The sequence below is a fragment of the Grammomys surdaster genome, unplaced genomic scaffold (assembly GCF_004785775.1).
Source record: "Grammomys surdaster isolate TR1022 unplaced genomic scaffold, NIH_TR_1.0 126036, whole genome shotgun sequence".
Lineage (NCBI taxonomy): Eukaryota > Metazoa > Chordata > Mammalia > Rodentia > Muridae > Grammomys > Grammomys surdaster.
The window spans coordinates 5619715-5625698 of record NW_021620849.1 but is presented as its reverse complement, the minus strand read 5'-3'; positions in this window follow the sequence as shown (position 1 = coordinate 5625698).

Sequence of the window (5984 nt, the reverse complement as noted above, 5' to 3'; positions counted from 1 at the left end):
TATGAGTACACAGTTGCTATCTTCAGACACACCAGAAGAAGGCATCAGATCCCATTATAGATGGTTGTGATCCACCATGTGGTTGCTGGGAATTGAACTCAGGACCTCTGGAAAAGCAGTCAGTGCTCTTAACCACTGAGCCATCTCTCCAGCCCCCCTATTATCCTCTCTTAATTACACTGTGCTCTCACCTAGAGGGTTGCACTTTCCTCATTATTGCATTTGGTAAGATGCCACATGTACCCATTACTCATCTTCTTACTGAGACAAACTTCCTGATCAAGGCAACTTAGGGGAGGAGAGATTTATTTGGGCTCACAGTTCAAGGGTATCATGGGGGGAAATCAAAGCAGCAGGAGCTTGACACAGCTAGTTACATAGTGTCCACAGAAAGCACAGAGATGGTTAGTATCCAGTCCGGGTCCCCGGCCCATGAGATGACACTGCCTACAGTTAAGGTGAGTCTTCTCACCCCTGCTAAGCTCATCTGGATGATCTCTCACGGGCATGCCCAGAGCTCTGTTTTCTGGGGGATTCTAGATTCTGTCAAGTTGACAGTCAGTATTACCCATCATCCATCATCCCATCCATATTCCTTCACTTAGTCTGTCAGTCTCTCCAGTTTCAACCATGATTCCGGTCATCTCCAGTCTCACCACGAGATAACACTGTGACCATTAGTAACATCTGTACCTAGCAGACATATACTGATGCTGTAAAAAGTTGTTTGGCTCAGCAGTTAGCAAGCCTGGTCTTGTGTTTCCTGCTATCTCTAAACAGCCCTGGCCTTTGTTGCCTCTGGCCCTGCTCTCAGTGGTTTAGTCTGTGTGCCCAGAGTTTTGATCAGGTGAGAAAATTGAGGTACACCAGAGAAAGTGAGAGATTTCATCCCTTGTGGCTATTTTTCCAAGCCTGTTCGCTCCACCCAGTGATACCCTTTCCAAGTTTTCCCTCTTCCTCTTTGTCAGTATTTAAATGGTGAAGCCAGCAACAGCATCAGTTCCTGCATCCCAAAGACACAGGCCACCTGGGTGCTCTGGCTTACTGGTATCTAATCTAAAAATCTTTTCATGGTCTAAACAAAGAGCAGTCTCCTGAAGCCGCCTTGCATGCATCTGGTTTGAGCACAAACAGAGGCAGAAAGACTGGGGCTTGTACCTTCCAGTTTCTAGGGATAGGAAGAAGGAAATAGGTTCCAATTCACTGCCCACCACTCTGCTCTGTGATCTCTCAGAGGAGGGGGTTTGACAATGTCCGGTCCCTGCCCTGGAATTCTCTAGCTCTGAGCTCACTCATCTAGGACTTCTGTGTCAATTGATGTCAATCCTTGGTGGCATTTGAATTTGGATAGCCTTCCTTATGAGGCTCATTATGCATTTTGCGGACATTCAATGGGAAAGTGGTGAACTTACCCTTTGGAGTTGGAGACAATGCCAGTGTGCCCCACCCGTCAAGTGCAGTTTCACAAGTGTTAGTTCCTGGGAGGGAGATAAGCCTGATACAATTTTTCCAGGATTCTTTTTTTTTTTTTAAAGTTCCAATTTGTGTGTGCACCTTACAGAAGTCTGTTTAAGCAGTTCTGAGCATGCAGAGGAATTGGACCCAGATACGTACATTTGTCTCTAGAAACTGAACTCTTCTTAGTGCTGCTGAATCCAGAAAAGTTGACATTGCTCATGCAAGGTCACCTCTGGTCAGAGATTGAGTCTCCTAGGTACCCATACAGTCATTTGAAAAGTCCTTTTCTTCTCAAGGATGACCCAAGTTCTGAGCCAGACAGAGAAGATGGAGAAGAAATTTTAACCCCAAGGTTAATGGGTGGCTGGTCTGAGATCTTCTGTGGAGCTACTCATTTTAACCATCTCTGATCATCTGTGTGCATTGCCATAACTGTTGTTCAGTAGTAGACTTTCTTTGTTAATGCAGATTTAATTTCAAAACCAAATTGTTCAGAAAGTTCAGGAAGTTTCCATATAACTCCTGTGCATATCCAGTTGCCACATGGTCCACTGTCCCATCAGATGAAGCAGTGGCACTTTTATTACACTAGATGAGCCTAAGTCAACACATCACAATCACAATCTATGGGTTTTCACAAATGTGTAATGACATGCTCCCAACATTGTTGTCTTGCACATGATAGTTTCGCTGCTCTGATATTCTCCATGGGCCCCACTGACTCATCCCTCCTCCATTTACAACTCTGATCTCTTCCATTTCTCCATAGTTTTGTCTTTTCCAGGATATCAAATGATTGGAGACATTCAAAACAAGGCCTTTTCAGCTCACTTCAACCACCTACTAAGATGCTTTAAGTCTCCTCCATATCTTTTCACGACTCAATGGCTCATTTCTTCTTAGTACAGAGTGATACTCCATTGCCTGGATGCACTACAGTATATCCACCAGTCCTCCTTTTGGAGGGCAACTAGATTGGTTCCCAGTTTAGTCAACAATGAGCAGTGCTGTCATAATGTCCATGTGAAGGTTCTCATATGTATATGAATTTTCAGCCCTTTAAGGGCAAATACTAACATGTGCTATTGTTAGATAAGAAGCTAAAACTTTGTTTAGTTCTGCAATAGAGTGTTCAACTGACTTTGAGAGTGTCTGTTCCATCTTGGATTCCCACCAGACATGAATAAATTGTTCCTTTGTATCTTCACCAGCATTTGGAGTCTAGGCTAATCTCATTGGCCTGTAGTGCATGTCGCTGTCGTTTTAGTTTGTGATTCCTAATGACATGTGAAATAGAACACCTTCCCACATGGCTATTTACCATTTTAATGTCTTTTTTGATGAGTTATCTGTCATAGGTTCCACCCATTTTAATCAGATTGTTTATCTTTTATTGTTGACTTTTTAGCCTTCTTTGTATATTTTAGATAATAGCGTTTTATCAGATGATGTCTTTTGCAAATATTCCTTCCCAGGCTGCACTTGCCTTTTCACTCTCTTGACTTTGTCTTTCACAGAGCAGAGGTTTTTAATTTTAATGAAGTCCTGCTTATTAATTCTTTCTGTCATGGATTGTGCTTTTGGTGTCCTTTCAAAAAAGTCTTTGCCAAACCCAAGGTCATCAAGGTTTTCTCTCACTTTATTTTTACTGACAGGACTGAATATTGAACTTAAAACCCTGTACATGCTAGGCAAGCCCTCTACCACTGAGCTACAGCCCTCAGCCTTCTCCTATGTCACCTTTTTAGGAATTTTGTAGTTTTGTATTTTATATTTACTGTAGAACACATTTTGAGATAATTTTTTAGATTTGCTTTTTATTTTAATGTTTGCCTGTCTATATGAATGTATGCTACATATATGCAGCTGCCCACGAAGGCCAGAAGAGGACATCTGACCCTCTGGAGTTGGAGTTACAGGTGGTCCTAAGTCACCTGGTATGGGTGCTGGGAAACTGAAAGTAGGTTCTCCAGAAGAGCAGCGAGCATCTTAACTGCCGAGCCACCTCCTGGCCTTGAGAGAGTGGAAGCTCAGTGCTTAGATTCCTCACTTCACATGTGAATGGATATCCAGCTGTTTCAAGATGGTTCAGAACTCTTTCTTTTCACCGCTGTTGCTTTTGTTCCTCTCAGCCGTGTTACACTGATCTATTGTGGTACAAATTGCAACCTTGCCTTAAGGGCGCCATCTTGGGGAGCTGCTGCTCAGTACTAGATGCTCAAGACCCCAGTGTGGCCTCTGCCCCTTCTATGGGCACCTCATCCAGTCCTTACAGCTCTATCCCTTCAGTATGATGAGGGATGTAGAACGTGTGAGAGGTTTAGAGACGCTATTGAGAGAAGCAAGACTCTGCTCCGAAGTTCTCCTTGTAGCTCTTTGGAATTTGTTGCCAAAATCCTCTCTAGGCAGTATGCCTTTCTCTTGCCAGAGTGTTGAATTTTCATTTCCTTCTGGGCAGGAACTAGATACTCTGACACCATGCATTCTCTTTATAATCTATTTTCTTAAATAGAAAATGTAACCCTTCCTCCTTTACAATTCTTAACTTATTTATTCTTGAAAGAGCCACTTTAAAAAAAAAACAACAAATATTTCAAGCAAAACAAAAGAACTTACATTCTTCAGATGGAAAATTTGTCTTTCAAGATTATTTGAGTGCAAGACATCCATTCAGCAACTCTACTGATATTAGCTGTGCTTACTCAAGGGAGAGGCTCAAACTTGCTCTCCTGTGACAGTTCATACAGTAAATTGTCTGGCTCCTCAGCCAGTGGTGAACAACAGGAAATGGTATTAGATATCATAGGACATACATGCATATATATTATACACAGAGACACAGGCATAGATTTGAAGCAGAGAAATAGCTAAGTTCTAGGACTAAAAGATATGGAACACCATATGTACATTGGTATAGTTCTCACTAAGCTTAACATGTTAGTGGGAGGGAGCTCTAGGGTAAGGGGCTGGAAAGATGGCTCAGGAGCTAAGAACACCAACTGCTCTTGCAGAGGACCTGGATTTGGTTCCCAGCATCCACATGGCAGCTCACAACCATCTGTAGTTATAATTCCAAGAGATATAGTGCCCTCTTCTGACATCTGTGGGCATCAGATATGTACATGGTACACTCAAACACATTTTTAAAAAATTGATTAGAAGTTATACCACCAGCTAATCATACAACAAAGGGGGAGTTATGATTTCAATCTCTATATCTAATTGAATACAATATTCATCAAAATATTTATTTAAATATTTAATTGTTCCTATTAACTAGAAAAAACATTTGTGGTTTTTTTTCCTTTTTTTTTATTGTATATAGCAGTGGGGATTCAACCTGTGGCTTAAGGCATTTAAGTTTGGTTTTCTTGCTTTCTTGTTTTATTTTTTTCCTTTTCTATATGAACTTTCAAAACTTGTAATGTATATAAAATATTTAATCAGATTTACTCTGAACTTAAAAGCATGTAAAATGTAATCGAACGTGTAATATCTCACAGTTTATATCTATCACACTGGAAGTGTTCCAGAGCACAAAGGAAAAAAATGAAAACAAAGAATTTTTCAAAGAAATTATCTTAAATTTCAATAAATTTAAAGGCAGTTTTTCAAATACAATATCCATCATAAAAATCAAGCACAACCAAGAACAGGAGAAGATCATACAACTAAATTGGTCTTACAGAGTAATCTCACAGCAGAAACAATTTACATATACTCTAAATAGAGAGTTATCAGACACCCCATCCCATGGTAATTACCATGATAAAGGAGATGAAAGCCAAGTTCGAAGTTTTCTTTTTAAATAAGGAACAGAAAACTAATATGATTCAGAAACGCAGCTGCGGAGACTTTATACAAAGTATTGAAATATTCTAACTTGAAGATTCAAGAATACAAACAGGACAGAAGTGAACAGAACTATACATTCTAGATTCCAAGCGAAGAATATATATCCACAGAGACACCTCGCTTTTACAATTAAAAACTAGACTAATAGTAGACTTCACAGCTGCAATAATGAATGCTAGAGTTGATGGAAAGAAACAACTGACAGATCCATATGTGCTTAGTAACACATCTCTTGCAAACGAGAGGAAAATGAAATAAAACAATATTAGAGATCAGGACTGTATTCTACTAATACTCATTATAAGAACATTTAAAGAGTAAAATTCGGAGTGTAATTAGGTGGTCCTAGATGGAAGACTCTTAGAGATGTTAAAAATAACAAGCTCAATAAACTTTGCCATGAAAACCAAATATAATCTATTACATAGACCAAGGAAAACATTGTTTGGGAAGAGTTAAATTATACAAAAGACAAAAATAGACACCCATGTATAAATAAGTATGGAGAAACTGGAACTCAAATTATTCAGAGGAATTTGCCTTATTTGGAAGAAGAGTATAAAAATAGCAGTTGACATTGATAGGTTAAATTTTGTAATTTTTAGAGAACCTATCATCAAAATTGAAAAAGAAGGTCTACCTTCCAGATTATTAGATGAAACTATGAATAA